The sequence below is a fragment of the Triticum aestivum genome, chromosome 7D, assembly GCF_018294505.1.
Source record: "Triticum aestivum cultivar Chinese Spring chromosome 7D, IWGSC CS RefSeq v2.1, whole genome shotgun sequence".
NCBI lineage: Eukaryota > Viridiplantae > Streptophyta > Magnoliopsida > Poales > Poaceae > Triticum > Triticum aestivum.
In genome coordinates, this window is record NC_057814.1 from 347,377 (window position 1) to 364,710 (window position 17,334).

A 17,334-nucleotide genomic window follows, 5' to 3' on the forward strand; every position below is an offset into this window, starting at 1 on the left:
CTAGCACCTGAAATGCTGACGCATGGATGCCTATTGGTCCCGGTTAGTGCCACCAACCGGGACCAAAGGCCCTCCTGCCTGGGCTCGCAGCACCAGCCACGTGGAGGCCCATCTGTCCCGGTTCGTGTAAGAACCGGGACTAAAGGGTTAGGGCATTAGTAACGACCCTTTAGTCCCGGTTCAAAAACCGGGACAAAAGGCCCTTACCAACCGGGACAATAGGCCCTTTTCCTACTAGTGAAGAAGAAGACTGACGCTGATGGTAATGTTACTGTCTACAAAGCTGGACTTGTTGCGAAAGGTTTTCTACAAGTTCAAGGAGTTGACTACGATGAGACATTCTCACCCGTAGTGATGCTTAAGTTCGTCCGAATCATGTTAGCAATTGCTGCATTTTATGATTATGAAATTTGGCAAATGGATGTAAAGACTGCATTCCTGAATAGATTTCTGGAAGAAGAGTTGTATATGATGCAACCTGAAGGTTTTATCGATCCAAAGGATGCTAACAAAGTATGCAAGCTCCAGCGATCCATTTATGGACTGGTGCAAGCATCTCGGAGTTGGAATAAATGTTTTGATAGTGTGATCAAAGCATATTGTTTTATACAGACTTTTGGAGAAGCCTGTATTTACAAGAAAGTGAGTGGGAGCTCTGTAGCATTTCCAATATTATATGTGGATGACATATTGTTGATTGGAAACGATGTAGAATTTCTGGATAACATAAAAGGATACTTGAACAAGAGTTTTTCAATGAAAGACCTCGGTGAAGCTGCTTATATATTAGGCATCAAGATCTATAGAGATAGATCAAGATGCTTAATTGGACTTTCACAAAGCACATACCTTGATAAAGTTTTGAAGAAGTTCAAAATGGATCAAGCAAAGAAAGAGTTCTTGCCTGTGTTACAAGGTGTGAAGTTGAGTCAGACTCAATGCCTGACCACTGCAGAAGATAGAGAGAAAATGAAAGGTGTTCCCTATGCTTCAGCCATAGGCTCTATCATGTATGAAATGCTGTGTACCAGACCTGATGTGTGCCTTGCTATTAGTTTAGAAGGGAGGTACCAAAGTAATCCAAGAGTGGATCACTGGAAAGCGGTCAAGAACATCCTGAAATACCTGAAAAGGACTAAGGATATGTTTCTCGTTTATGGAGGTGACAAAGAGCTCGTCGTAAATGGTTGCATCGATGCAAGCTTTGACACTGATCCGGATGACTCTAAGTCACAGACCGGATACGTATTTATATTGAACGGTTGAGCTGTCAGTTGGTACAGTTCTAAGCAAAGCGTCTGGCAGGATCTACATGTGAAGCGGAGTACATAGCTGCTTCAGAAGCAGCAAATGAAGGAGTCTGGATGAAGGAGTTCATATCCGATCTAGGTGTCATACCTAGTGCATCGGGTCCAATGAAAATCTTTTGTGACAATACTGGTGCAATTGCCTTGGCAAAAGAATCCAGATTTCACAATTGAACCAAGCACATCAAGAGACGCTTCAATTCCATCCGCGATCAAGTCAAGGAGGGAGACATAGAGATTTGCAAGATACATACAGATCTGAATGTTGCAGACCCGTTGACTAAGCCTCTCTCACGAGCAAAACATGATCAGCACCAAGACTCCATGGGTGTTAGAATCATTATGTAATCTAGATTATTGACTCTAGTGCAAGTGGGAGACTGAAGGAAATATGCCCTAGAGGCAATAATAAAGTTGTTATTTATATTTCCTTATATCATGATAAATGTTTATTATTCATGCTAGAATTGTATTAACCGGAAACTTAGTACATGTGTGAACACATAGACAAACAGAGTGTCACTAGTAAGCCTCTACTTGACTAGCTCGTTGAATCAAAGATGGTTAAGTTTCCTAGCCATAGACACGAGTTGTCATTTGATTAACGGGGATCACATCATTAGAGAATGATGTGATTGACTTGACCCATTCCGTTAGCCTAGAACTTGATCATTTAGTATATTGCTATTGCTTTCTTCGTGACTTATACATGTTCCTATGACTATGAGATTATGCAACTCCCGAATACCGGAGGAACACTTTGTGTGCTACCAAACGTCACAACGTAACTGGGTGATTATAAAGGTGCTCTACAGGTGTCTCTGATGGTACTTGTTGAGTTGGCATAGATCGAGATTATGATTTGTCACTCCGATTGTCGGAGAGGTATCTCTGGGCCCTCTTGGTAATGCACATCACTATAAGCCTTGCAAGCAATGTGACTAATGAGTTAGTTGCGGGATGATGCATTACGGAACAAGTAAAGAGACTTGCCGGTAACGAGATTGAACTAGGTATTGAGATACCGACGATCGAATCTCGGGCAAGTAACATACCGATGACAAAGGGAACAACGTATATCGTTATGCGGTTTGACCGATAAAGATCTTCGTAGAATATGTGGGAGCCAATATGAACATCCAGGTTCCGCTATTGGTTATTGACCGGAGACGTGTCTCGGTCATGTCTACATAGTTCTCGAACCCGTAGGGTCCGCACGCTTAACGTTCGGTGACGATCGGTATTATAAGTTTATGTGTTTTGATGTACCGAAGGTAGTTCGGAGTCCCGGATATGATCACGGACATGACGAGGAGTCTCGAAATAGTCGAGACATAAAGATCGATATATTGGATGACTATGTTTGGACATCGGAAAGGTTCGAGAGAGTTCGGGCATATACCGGAGTACCGGGGGGTTACCGAAACCCCCCGGGGAGTGAATGGGCCTTAATGGGCCGTAGTGGAAAGGAGGAGGAGGCGGCCAAGGTGGGGGCGCCCCCCAAGCCCAATCCGAATTGGGAGGGGGGCCGGCCCCCCTTTCCTTCTCTTCTTCTTCCCCTTCCTTCCCTCTCCTACTCCAACTACGGAAGGGGGAATCCTACTCCCACCAGGAGTAGGACTCCCCCCTTGGGCGCGCCTAGGAGGCCGACCCTCTCGCCCTCCTCCACTCCTTTATATACGGGGGAGGGGGGCACCCCATAGACACACAAGTTGATCATTGATCTCTTAGCCGTGTGCGGTGCCCCCCTCCACCATAATCCACCTCGGTCATATCGTTGCAGTGCTTAGGCGAAGCCCTGCGCCGTAGCTTCATCATCACCGTCATCACGCCGTCGTGCTGACGAAGCTCTCCCTCGACACTCTGCTGGATCGTGAGTTCGTGGGACGTCACCGAGCCGAACGTGTGTAGATCGCGGAGGTGTCATACTTTCGGTACTAGGATCGGTCGATCGGGAAGACGTACAACTACATCAACCGCGTTGTCATAACGCTTCCGCTTACGGTCTACGAGGATACGTGGACAACACTCTCCCCTCTCGTTGCTATGCATCACCATGATCTTGCGTGTGCGTAGGATTTTTTTTGAAATTACTACGTTCCCCAACACAGTCGTTGCTAGAATAGAGGCTATAAATGAGACTAGATGCGAAGCAACATCGAATTTGTCGGAATTGAAGAAGAAAGAAGTGTGCATGCTCGAGACCAATAGAGAGAATCAACAATGAAGACACAAAAAAAATATTAATCCAACTAGTGGGAGTAGTTATCAAAGTTGGATATCTTTCAAAGTGTCTAATTGTTGTTCTTATTTTCTTTGGTTTTGTTCCTGTAGCGAAGGATTGATGAAATATGTACTCCAATATATCAAAATATCGTTGGATGAAATAAAGAAGCAATGAAATGTGTTTCGGCAGCCGAAAATGAAATGCAAATGAATTTTTTTTACTTTGTTATATATAGGGGTTCGGCTAGGTCTGGCGGAAATTTAGTAGAGTAAAAATATCCCACTAAGGGTTTACTCCGCCAGATCCTCCGTTATGTATAGGGACCGGTTAGAGTTGCCCTTACGTTTGCTTTGGTCCATAGGATTCATGAAAAGGCTTCAGGGTCAACTCAGCTTTGGCTCCAAGCCTGCAAGCATTCCAAACTGCAGAAGGATTGATTTCCCAAGTCAAAACTAATTTGGAACCAAAAGTGGTGTCCTAGTTGGCAACCATCTATTTGAAAATACAAAATATGAATTCTTATGATAATAGTATTTGCCAATTTGTGCCACCCCAATGCATCATAGTCAGTTATGTATGTTTCATCTCCTGAAAAGGGAATCGTTATTGCCCAAAACAAAGGAAATGTCAGATATCCCTAAAAATGATTTGTGTGCTAAAAATAAAGAATGGCTGAAATGAAAATAAGAATGGAAGTTGGAGGTGCGGGGAATCGAACCCCGTGCCTCTCGCATGCGAAGCGAGCGCTCTACCATATGAGCTACACCCCCAATGTGCATGCTATCTCGGGACGCGTGATCAATTACTAATTAGGTTTTTTCAATTGCTAATTTAATGTTGTAATCAGTTGGAGCCGCAGGTCCTAATTCCACTCTTTCCTCTTTCTTCATTCGGCTTATGTTTTCCTCTTATAAGCTTTTTTGCCCGTTACCTGACCAATAACTAGCAAATTGCAAAATACAATCATAACAATTCTTATTTCCATGCTCGAAAAGAAAAGAAAACCCCAGATCCTTGTGTCCAAATATATAGACCCGGGTCGCCCAACTAGAACGCCTTTGTTATCTTGGTTGCCGAATATTTCGAGACAAAACTACAATGGAGTTGCTAAAATAGTGATTCACCCTGCTGAGTTTAGATATTGACCGCGCCTTCTTCTGAGCCTCGAGCCTTTCTTGAATCTCATGGACCGAAGCAAACGTAAGCTTGGGGCGGAGCCATACCGTGCAAGCATCGTTGTAGCTCAATCTAATTGGCACCCACTTGACAAGCTCGCTCTCGTCGTCCACAAAATTGTATCTAAACACGCCGCCCTCAAAGGCAAAATAGGCACTGCTGCTGCTGTTGCCTGCATTATCCAGCAACTGAGCGGAGAAACTAGCCGGAGAGCCGAGGAACAAGATGCGGTTGCCAAGGCTCTGTCCGTCCTTGGCGACCCACCGCATCTCGCCGCTGCCTGCCTCTTTCTGCAACGCGTGCACTGTCACCCGCAGTATATATGGAAGATAGTCGTAACCATAAGGACCCCTGTTGTCTTTCATCAGGACGGATGCCCATAGTATCTCACCTTGTGACTCCAACATGTAGCTGCGTTCGTGATCATTATTATTCTCATAGTGGTCCGAAAATATATAATAGAACAGGTGCACCCAGGCCCTCCCTATCTAGCCATCCATTCTACGCATCGCGATTCGTGCAAATACATTTGTCTTTTTTGTTTCTCTCACATAAAACATATTTTGAAGTTCAAACCTTTGCAGCGTAGCAAAGTTTTCTATCTAGAATCTAGGATAAATCTTTCAGATTTTTTTGTCAAATATAAATATACAAATTATGATTTTCTAGATTAAAAAAATCATATTTTGTATATTTATGTTTGACAAAAAATTCTGAAAGATGTATCCTAGATTCTAGATAGAAAGCTTTACCACGCTGCAAAGGTTTGAAGTTCAAGACATGTTCTATGTGAGAGAAACAAAAAAAAAGAAAATTTCATATAGAAAGTTAGTTGTGTTGCACAGATGTTAAAGCAGTATTGGACAGCCAGGATAGAAGGGCCCGGGTGCAGCTGTTCTAAAAATCCACGTCCCATCGTGGTCTGCATTCCACCTCCATGAACATGATGCAAGGTCGTCGCTTCCGCCGCCATTAGTTTGGATTTGGAGGAGGAAGCACCAGAGAGCGTCGGCGGCCCAAACCAAGACCTTGCCGTCATGATACATGGCATCACCTCCTCGTGCCACGGTATCCAGTCTCTTTTCCATGACCGTCCACGAGGTGTCGCCAGTCTCTTTTCCATGACCGTCCACGAGGTGTCGCCGGGGCGCATGATAGCCGCCGTGAACCCTGTTTTCCTAATGGCTTGCTTGCGAAAACTGTAGAGAAAAACGGTGCCATCACCGTAGACGATGCCGCGGAAACTGTCCATGGCCATCCTCGCCTGCTCTGGGAAGGGGGGTAGGTTTAGGGTCACGGCTCCGGTGAAAATGTCGATGAGTTTTGGGTCGGGGCCAGCGACCAAGAACCAAGCCGCCGTGCCGTCCGCGCTAGCCACCCGGTTCCTTGTTCTTTCCTGGACGGTGGTTGCTTGTGCTCCCGGCGGCTCTGGGAGGACGATGTCATCGTTGCTGCGGGAGGGGTGACGGAAGTCGACGATGGAGTGCACCATGCGGTAGTCGCGCGACGTGAGAAGCCACGGCAGCGGCAGGCACGAGGTCGCCGCCGCTGCCGGGGAGAGCAGCGCAGCCGCGTCGCGCCATGGCCTGCACACCGCGTCGAAGCGGACGATGTCGGCGGGGTGTTGTAGGCGGGCGGAGACCGCGATGATGAGATCCGGCGGCAGATCCGTCCATGGGACGGGTCGAGACGTGCACGACCCCATCGATCGGATCGATCCCTAGTTTAGGGAGGGAGACGAAGCAACTCGATCGATCGATGGATTTGTAATTAATAATCCCGGCCGTAATTCCTTCCTAGTAATTTGTACTACATACGTAGACGCGTGTGCGTTAGGACTTATTAACAGTCCCTCGATTGGCCTTGCGTGCCGTACGTGGGCTTCCATCGTGCGGTCGTTTTCCTCCTGTAGCCAAACCTAGCCGCCGCTACCCGGAGAGCCACTCCTTTCCGCGCCGTCTTCCGGCGGCCCTCCTCCGCCGGCGACCTTTTTGGTCGTTGGAGGTGAGGGGGGTCGCCGGATCCCATGCACGTGGATCGTTTTAGCTTTAGGTTTTAGGGCCCAAGAAGGTTAGGGTTTTGGATCGTTCGACGTCTTGGCTTCCGTGACGGTGACGGTGATGCTGAATAAAGAAGTTTCGGATTCTTCTCCGGCGAGGCGATCGCTCTATTGTCGGTGAAGTATCTGGGTACCACTCTGTTCAAGCGGGGATATCGTGGCGGCGGCGACATCTTTGTGGTGGGCATGTGTCCTCGGGCTCCGCCGTTGCGATGGCATCTGCTTCAAGGTCGGCGCGGAGCTTGGGAGGTAGTCGAGGAGCGGATGCAGATTAATTGAGGTCTGCATCGACGACATCTGTAAGATGGAGCGCGTGCTGGGCTCGTGGTTCCTGGACGGCAGGTATGGTTTCCTCCTCCGACGTCTTAGTCATGCGGGGGGCCAGATCTGGAGTTCGATGGCGTGTCCGGGGTGTTGCCCCGGTCTGATTCATTCAACGGTAATAGTTTCGTCCTTGGTGAGCCACTTTGGAGGCCCGCAAAGCTACATATCAGCGACGGAGCCACGTCGAGCTCGAGTGACAAGGTGATCCGTTATTTTTTTTCTTTTCTTTTGGTGGCTGCTATGATGGTGCCGGAGGTAGGTGACGGGGGTTGGTGTCAAGCGCAGAGACATTCTGCTGCCTTTTCAGTTTTGTCATATAGGTCTTTATGTGACTTGTACTTTAGTCTTTATGATATAAACGAGACACATATTACCATGCAAAAGAAAGAGGACTTATTAAGAGTCTGAGTTCTGAACCAAGACAAGGTTTTTTCCTTTTTGTTTTTGCGGTACCAAGTCAGGTTAATTTATCCCAAATATATGTTTTCTTTCACGTATAATTTTTGCAACAGTTCTTTTGTTGCGGGGAAAATATATATAGCAGTTATCGATTAGAACATAGATAGATAGATTCATTCATTCTGTAACTGGCCGGAGCACAAACGCCAACAATTTCATCCACTAGTGTCGACAATAGAAACTCAATGGACCAAACATCATCATGCAGCTGCAGGCATGTTTCCAAGAGTAATTAACCACAGGGACAAAACAGCAACAGCAGTGCTTACTCATCTCCCACCAGGCCATCCTAATGAGTAATCATGAATGATAGCTAGTCATTAGTTGTTCCCAGATGAACTCAGGTCTGAAGCTCCTTCCCATTCCTCCTCCACCGCCTCGGCAGCAGACGACGATGCCCTCATCGTGGCCACGTCAGAGAAGTTGTCGGGCAGCACGATCAGCGGGTTGTTGTTCCCCTCTGTCTTGCGCAGGAACGCCTTGGCCAGCGCATACCCCAACGCACGGCCGACTGGGACCGCCACCGCGTTGCCGACTTGCATGTATCTGTCAAGCTCAAGCAACGCATCATCAGGAGTTGCAAATGTTCAGCTCAGCTCCAGTCTACATATGTATGTGTGTGTGACCAGAGGAAGAGACAGTTGATGAACCTACCGCTCTTTGATGGGGCCGTACATGCGGTAGTAGTCTGGGAACCCCTGCAGGCTGCAGCCGAGCATTCTCTCTCACCGTCAGCACCCGCGCCTGCTCCGGGTGCAGTATGACCTAAATGCAGGACAATCACACGCTAAAAAAAAACTTATTCAGGGACTCCAGTAGCCCTTGGGAGGGGAACAACAACTCGAAGCGGTAAGCTGAAAATTAGAAAACAGAGAGCAAAAGATGAGAGATACTGCAAACAAATTATGAATTGACCTGGTTGTGCGGTTCTGCTCGGGTGAAAACCGTCGGCACTGTCTCATCCCACCGGTCCACAACCGTCCAAAAGGCCTACAACATCATGTATATATATATGTAACTTTCTATGTATCAAATAAAAATCATTGACGACAACACGACCGAGTTCCAAAAAGGAAACCTGGAAATAATGTAGACGACAAGCAAGCTCGTCAGCAATAATGTGAGAGTCTAGGTGGTGTAACTAATAAGAGTTTTTTTTTCTCTTTTTCTTAGATTCTATAAATAATAAGTAAGAGCTAGTAGATTGCATATATAGTTGCTATGTCTTTGGTAATGCTTTGGGTCATATTGGAAAAAAAGAATTGGGCAGTAGAAGGGTACCCACCAATGGTTTGCCAGACTCAAGACAGGGCGGCTTAATTGTAGGATCCATTTACGCAACATTGTCATGGCCGACCTTGACCCCTGTCAAGTTACGGAAGTTGGCTCCCTAAAACACACAAAGTTCAGCATATGGTCAATACTTTGCAACAACACTTTGCTGCAAAACAGAATCAATATGGTCAGCATGCATGTTTACACTTGCTAGTGGATTGGTTTCAGTATAATTTTACTTACAGAGAAGGCACTCGGTGCTCCGCCACGTACTACTACGTCGTGTGTTGGGAGGGGATACTTTGGGAGCACCTGCATAGCCAAGTACACCATATCAATCATCTGAGTCATAGAGTTGTAGAGAACACTGATAATGACAAGGTACAAAAACAAACCATGGTCGCGAGGGCTCCCCATAGGAACATCCGCATTCGAAATTGTGGCAGCCCATAGCAACCGGCTACCATCAACCCCATCCGAGATTGATAGTTCAGTGCCACCAAACGGCTCAAAGCATACCTACCAACAGAGCCACCATTGAGCTTAAGAATATCCGCGGCGTTTTCCATAAGCACATATTTTGGCTTAAGGAAGGAAACGATGTCCATAAATGTGACAATCTGTCTATTCTTGTCATCATCCAACGGTTTGTCACATTTTCTGTGCCGATTGTTCCCGCTCAATCCTTGACAGGGCGGGCCACCGCACAACACATCAACATCACCCTTTAAAATGTGATATGACAATCAAATACCATTAGCGAATCTTGTGTTTAGCCAATATTACCAAGTAGAAAGAAGATAGGAAACACTCACTGGCAATGGAAAGATCTTTCGCCTATGGCCTTCTTGAACAAATTCTTTAATTTTCAGTGGGTAAGCGCTGAACATTGAAGCAGAGTCATTGCACTTGAAATACATTTTTTTAAATAACTTCAGATTAGATACTAACCAGAGTTTCTCCATGGTCTCCCAGGAATCCTCAACCCGATGGTCATTCCATTGCACCTGTTAAAAAATTATATTATGATGACATGTACAGGAACAACAAATGTACCAACACAACAAGCGAACAAGATGAGAATGAGGAGTACCTTGAAGTATATGCATTTTTCTCTCTTGGCGCCACCATAGCAGATCGCGGTAAGTTTGTGTATGACAAGCTTGCCTTTTCTAAGTTCATGTTCTTCCCCTTCAACCTTCAACGGACTAGCTGAGGCATCGTCATTATGTTTGTGGATGTACTTGTCACATAGGACAGACCATTCCTCTAGCAACAAGAGAAAATCATCCACTTTTTCATTACCAACCCACGGGAGACAAATTATATATTCAGCAAACAAGAGAGAGCATTTATATAATATAACGAAGTTTAAGATGCACCAAGACATACCTCTGTGCTTGGATGATTATACTTAAAGCTCTTGCATGCATTGGTATTAAGATCTACAGCCCATCGCTACAAATATCAAGAGAAAGATAAAAACAAATAAGGACATGTTAGTGGAGAGAAATCAATCACTTATGTTCTTCAAAACAATAAGGTAGAACTATACCGTTTCCATCTGAACACCAGCTATTACCGCACCCAAGCACAAGCCGGTGGACATTCCACCACAGCCTGAATATAGGTCGAGAATTGTTGCTTTTGTTGCTGGAGCATCAGACTTTGAATTAGCTTCACCATCAAATGAGATCCCAGAATTCTCATTAATATCTACAAGCAAGGCAAATCTTGTATTATCATAATAATAAAAAAATTACCACGGGAATTTATCTCGGTAGACTAATTCTGAATTTGTGTGTACAAGTTCAAGGTGGAAAGTGGTTTTCTGACTCCAAGCAGATTATGATCAACAACAGAGAAATTGGTGGCAAAAATAGGTCTATGCATATTTTTAAAAACCTTCAAAGCCCAGAAATTAATTTTGAAAATCTAATACAACAAATTTAGCAATGGTACTCCGAAGATTATAGGCAGAGTGCAAAGCCCATGTCAATATATATATAGTAAGTTTTCCTGTAGAGCCAATAAAATGTTCAAAACATAACCAAGTTGGTTTGCCCTTGATGCAGGCAGCAATTACCTGGTGTGATATTTTCAAACGTCGAGTAGGGGACAGTATAGGACATATCAAAGTACAGGTCCGCGTCAGCCGCTAGTTGAGCCTTGGCTTCTTGATCAAGCTGAAACGAGGTGTGCAACAAAACTGAGAAACATTTACATAGGTAAGGCATCATAGAGTCATGAACAGCGAACTACACTTACCTTGGGATCGACCTGGATGATCTTGACCTTGGACACAATACAATCAAGGTCATTATCGTTCCTTTCATCAGACAAGAAGATGCGCTTGGGGTCGTGGGTGTGGTCCTTGACATGTTTCGTGTTGGATATCACCGTGTCTTGTGGACGGAAGAACCACGGGCACGTGAAGTAGCGGCCACCGTCGATGCCCTCGAAGAAGTCTGTTATCCTGCCGATGTAGTCCGGCAGATTTTCTCCAGCCTATGCACAAATGGGTACGTAGAAAGGAATTAATAGTTGGAAGTATAGGATTATTTCTAGTCGCAACAATCAAGCAATGCAGCCTTTACTAGCTAGTACCGGTGATCAAGGTACTAGCTAGTATTACTTGTTTTAGAAAAGGAGGATTGCCGTGGACCTCTGCATTATTGCGATGTGCGTACATAACCATTTTTAAATTAAAGTTAAGGTCCCTAAAACCCTAGCCTTTCCGAAGGTAACAATCTTCAGTACTGAAGTGAGTGAAAAAAAAAGAAAAAAAGGCGCTGAACTTGTACTCTGCTGTTGCTGCTGCTACGATCGACCGACGGAACAAACTAGGTATATAGCAAGACTAATCTGATCCGAAGGAAGCTAACACGCACGCATGCATGTATTCAGAGATGAGACCTAGACTAGAGATAAAAGAGAGCTAGGGATGTTAATTACTGTGTCATATATCATACCGTTACATAGATGGTGTGGTCGACCTTGGCTGATGGGTAGTGCGACTTGGCCTTGACCTCCTCATCGTCGGCGGCGGCCGCTTTCCTGCTCCAACGCAATGTTGATCATCGTGAACGAACGAATGTTGTTCATCTTGAGCACATGCATAAGTGGCAGACAACAATCGAGACGCATGCATGAGACGTTACCTCCTTCTCCTTGGGCCGCGTTGGCGCTTGTATCGATTGGGCCACCTGCTGTGCGCCTCCTCGGCGGGGAATGGCTCCGCGACCAACACAGACACAGAGTCGCTGTCGCCGACTGCCTTGGGTGCCTGCGATTTCACCGGCACCGAGTCCGGCTTGACGACGGGCGCGCGCTTACGGTTGTTCCGTGGCGATGGCAGGGGCCGGTGGTAGGCTCTCCATGTCCATGCCTAGTTCAACCTCCAGCTCGCACCTCGCTTGGTGGCTGATAAGGGGTTCGTTGAGATGGTTGGATTGGATGGATCTGAGTGTGTGCCGGTGCCGGTGAGGATTTTGGGGGTTTTAAAAGGATCGGAGGAGATTGCGGGGGAATCCGATGGCCCGTCCATCGTTTAAATTTTGATGATGATGATTTTGGTTGGCCATCGGAATCGGAATCGGAGCATGCAGGAGGTGAACGTTGTTGGAGCTAGCTGTCTGCTGCTCATGGGGATGGATCCATTCCCTTCATTGTTTCCTTCCATCCTACGTACGTAGTGCGTGATTCCAGTTTCCTTCCATAAATTCCTTATTATCACGTCCCCATGCCAACATATATACATTCATTACTATATATAAATCAGATTTGATTCTAAAAAATAAATAATATTTGGAATGTGCACCGTGTTTGATTGATTGTTTTTCTTTCCATTTTATTACGTCCCATCAGATTTCGAATACGTGATTGGTTGATTTTCTTTAAGTGGGTCCAGCTTGCTTGACAGATATGGGAAGTAGGGGAGCTGCGACGGCTGCCGGTGGTGTGCGGGCCGTGGCACAACGTTGGCTTGTACGTTCTCCAGCGTCGACTCGTCTGGCTGCGGATGCTCCTCTGTGTTTGCATGTCGTGGACGATCCGGCTTCTCGCGTCATTGAGCGGGTGGCCGGTTTGTATATGAATTTTGATTTTGCTAACCACGTGTCCCATGCGGTTGGCCGGTTTGTGCTAGGTGCAGATCCAGGCAAGGAGCTCTGGTTGGGCGTCAGGGGTGACGTTTGGGGACATGATCCAAGAGATTGGTGGTGCCGACGCGGTCGGGCCACCCATCACTGGCAGCGATGTCGGGCGTCGATGTAGTCCGCTCCCACCCCGCCTCTTCTCAACTTGGCCTTTCCGATTGCTGTCGGCGGTTGCCCACAGCCATGGAGGACATTCGGGGCATCTTGGTTCCTCTGTGGTGGCTCGGATGGTGGGAGCCGCGGTGCCCGTGGGATGAGGTCGTGGCTCTGGTGCGGGCGGCTAGCCCCATGGCCATTTGGGAGGTATGGTGGTTGGCGTTTAGCTGAAGGTGGAGTATGCTTGACGGGATGTAAACCCTGTCTGGTTTTGGCCAGACCGATCGTCGAGGCAGTGTCTGTGGGCGTCTTCAGCTCCCTGGAGTCTCCGTTGTGGTTTCTCCCTCTATTCGTCGTGCTCCGGATGAAAATCTGATCTTTGGATCGGGTGGTGGCGGCGCTACGGTGTCGTGTACTTCCCGAAGGCACCGTCTTGGAGCACACGGTCTCATCAATTCTCAGCTTCACTCCTTCGCGATATCATCGGGAGGGCGCCGGCGGCTCCGTAGTGATGCTTGTTGTCTTTTCTTGTCGTCTAATTTGTGCCTTTTAGTGTGTTGTTGTTGTTGTTGTTGTTGTTGTATCCCTTTGACACCTATGTATCTGGCCTTTAGTTAGTGTGGGTGTTACGTGGTGTGGTGTGCTTTGTATCTGTTTGGTGGTTGTTGCTTTTATAAAGCGGGGCGAACGCAATTTTTCGGTAATGTATCACTGGATGAAGAAGTGACCATGTCGTATGGTAGTTTAATTTTGTCTGAGATTGCTCCTGCTGAGAAAGTAAAATTATTGGATGCTTAATAATGTATGGACTGTGTTAGTTTAATTTTATCTGAATCTATTACTACTAAGAGCTGGTAATACTTGCAGGGTGAGTATAGACGCAGCGTCGCCTTGCAAGGCGTCGTGCCCTTCGCGATTGACTGCCTTCTTGAGAATGTAATGCAGAAAATTACATTCTGATCCTATCTTTGTGAGTGTCCTGCGTTGATAAGATTGCCTAGAACCAAGGGCAATGGATGGTACATCGCTGAACACAGGGAGAAGCACACATCACTCACTGTTGCTGAATTTTGGAGAAATGATTCACTGGCCATCCCACAAAGCACATATGCGTGTTTTGCCGAGACCTGACCAAGCAACTGAGATAGAACAACGTCATCCTACATTATCGGGAGATTGTGGCGGTTGCCTAGTGTGATCTGATGTTTCCATTTTAGTTTGCTGGCGAAACTTTATTTGCACCTGTGGGTGCCTTTTCTCTCTTTAATAGTCTGTAAGCCTTGTTAGAATACAACTTGTATTAAGATTTTAGACTCCTACGTACTCGGTTTGTAATAAGGCTAGATCAGGTGCGGCTTAGCTTTTATATATACTTGTTGTGCCGGCACAATATTGTATCAACAATTATTCAATACAATTCTACATGGTATCAGACTTTCGATCCTAGTGTATGGCTAACCCGCCAGCCCCGCCACCCGGCTACTTCGAGCGGCGTGCCGCCAAGGTCGCCGCGGCCACGGCCTCCTCTACCTCTACTCTAGCTCTACCCCCACCAATACCCCCTTCCATCTCCTTCACCGACACTATCTCCGATATTAGCCCCTACATCCCCGTAACCCTAGACCTCGCTGCTCACAACTACTACCATTGGCGTCACCTCTTCGACGTCCACCTTGGGCGATGCAATCTCCGCTCTCACGTTGCCGACGACTCTCTTCCTCAACTTCATGATACGCAATGGGTCAAGGATGATCTCGCCATTATTCAATGGATCTACATGCGAGTCTCCACAGATATCTTCAATCTCGCCCACTGTGACGGTGCCTCCGTCATCGATCTATGGGCGGCCCTTCGTCAGCTCTTCCAGGACAACGTCGACGCTCGTGCCAACAATCTCCACACCGAGCTTCGGAATACGGTGCAAGGTGATTCAACAGTCGGTGTCTACTGCCAACGCCTCAAGGCGATCGCGGATGAACTCCGCAAACTTGGTGATCCGATCGACGATCGCCAGCTCATCAACGTCCTCCTCGTCGGCCTCAGCGAGCGGTTCGAGAAGCAGGCCTCCTTCATCCCTATGATGCGTCCGCGTCCCTCCTTCGCCGAGGTTCGCTCGATGCTCCATAGGGCCGATCGTGCCCTAACTACGAAGGACTCCTGTCCTCGGGTCTTCACTGCTTCTCCTCGCCCGCCTGCGTCGACGCCGCCACCGCCACCTGCACCAACAGCACCTCCTCAACAATCCGTCTGGCGTCCAAGTCCCAACTACCGGGGCAAAAACCCTAGGCCGCCGCAGTTCCGCACGGCGCCCGCTCCTGCTCCGCCCCCGGCTCCACCAACTGTACCACCACCGTCCCCGGCTTCATCAACTGCACCACCACCGCAGCCCGGATGGCGCCCATCTCTTGATCCATCACTACTAGGGAAAACCTTATACACAGAACTTTAGCAGTAGCGCTTGTTAAAAAAGCACGCTAGTGCTAACTACCAGTAGCGCGTTGGCGAAAACCGCACTACAGATACATATATAGCAATAGCGCGTCTAGCCATAAAAGCCCTACTACTAAAATTCCCACTGCTGAGCCGATAGGCTACACATAGTAGTAGCGAGCTTACAGAAACAGCGCTACCGCTACTTGTTTTGTAGCAGCGCGCTTCCTGGAACGCGCTACTGCTACTTTTGACTTAACCGCGCGCTTCGTTCTTCCCCACGGCCACTTCCCCCAAATCCCTACTCCTCCGCTGTCGCCGCCCTGCATCGCCGTCGGCCGCCGCGCGCGACCCGTCGCTCTCCGCACACCCTCGACGCCGCCCCCGACCCTGACCCCGACCTCGACGCCGCCCCTGACCCCGACCTCGACGCCCCCATACATCGCCGCCCTCCGCCGTGCGCCCGCCGCCCCGACCCCGTCCCCGACCTCGACGCCGCGTGCCCCTCTCCCTAACTCCGCCGGCGCCCGAGGTGAGCACGCCCTCCTCCTCCTCCTCCCCTACCTCTGCCTAGCTAGGGTTCTTAGGGTTAAATTTCAGAGTTCATCTACTTAGTTAGGGTTCATCAAATTAGATGCTAATTACGGCAGTAGTTATTAAATAGAATTAGTTTTAGAGTTCATCGAATTAGTTAGGGTTAAATTTTAGAGTTCATCAAATTAGTTAGGGTTAAATTTTAGAGTTCATCAAATTAGTTAGGGTTCATTAAACTTTAGAGTTCATCAAATTAGTTAGGGTTAAATTTTAGAGTTCATCAAATTAGTTAGGGTTCATTAAACTTTAGAGTTCATCAAATTAGTTAGGGTTAAATTTTAGAGTTCATCAAATTAGCGCATACTATGGGCAGAAGCAACGGTCGACGTCTACATGTAATGTAAAGCACAAGACAGGATTTTGTAATGTAAATACAACGTTTGCCTAGTTTAAAAAAATGTTTACCAAAATACACAAATCTTTGTTTTGCATAACTTAACCTTGAGAGTAATTACATCATCTTGAGTGTTTCTTGTGTGTGTGTGTGTGTTTTTTCTACATACACACACATTGTCCTTTTAAATCTCCTCTGCTGCTTGACACTGCCACCACGGGTACTTTCTCATAATAGAAAAAGGAAAACATAATATTATAGACCATTTTTTTCCTATTTTTGTGCTTTTACTAGTGGCTTTCTTCATTTTTTTTTCTTTTATATTTTATGAAATCCGAGAATCTTTTTTGGAGTTTGGAAAACGGTTTTGAAATTCTCGAAGATATTTTGAATTCACGGTTGTTTTTTTGAATTTGTGGACATTTTCTTTAATTGGTAAACATTTTTTGAAATTTGGGAGTATTTTTTTTAAATTTGCGAACATTGTTTTTAGATCTGTTAATTGTTTTTGAATTGATGAAATTTTATGAAATCTAGGAACATATTTTTGGAATTCACAAACATAGTTTGAATTCCCTACTCCCTCCAATCCAAATTAATTGATGCAGCCTCTAGACAATGTTGTATAGAGGTTGCGTGAAATAATTAGGATCGGAGCGAGTAACATTTTGCAAAATTCACGAACATTTGTTTTTTTTTGAATCGACAAACAATTTTCGAAATTCATGACCATTTTTTGAATTCATGATCATTTTTTTCGAATCGCCAAACATATTTTGAAATCCATGATTTTGTTTTGAATTCACAACCAATTTTGAATCGGTGAACATTTTTTGGATCAACAAACACTTCTCAGAATTTATGAACAATTTTGAAATTAGGAATTCTTTTGAATT

At 46.4% G+C, this 17,334-nt stretch overlaps 1 non-coding gene and 1 pseudogene across 1 annotated transcript; both read right to left on the reverse strand.

Moving 5' to 3' along the window:
- Window positions 1-4,231: 4,231 nt before the first annotated feature.
- On the reverse strand, window positions 4,232-4,304 carry TRNAA-CGC (transfer RNA alanine (anticodon CGC)). Its single transcript has one exon. It is a non-coding gene; the product is annotated as a tRNA-Ala (tRNA).
- A 3,568-nt stretch (window positions 4,305-7,872) lies between these two features.
- On the reverse strand, window positions 7,873-12,213 carry LOC123166333 (DNA (cytosine-5)-methyltransferase CMT3-like; annotated as a pseudogene).
- Window positions 12,214-17,334: the final 5,121 nt, after the last annotated feature.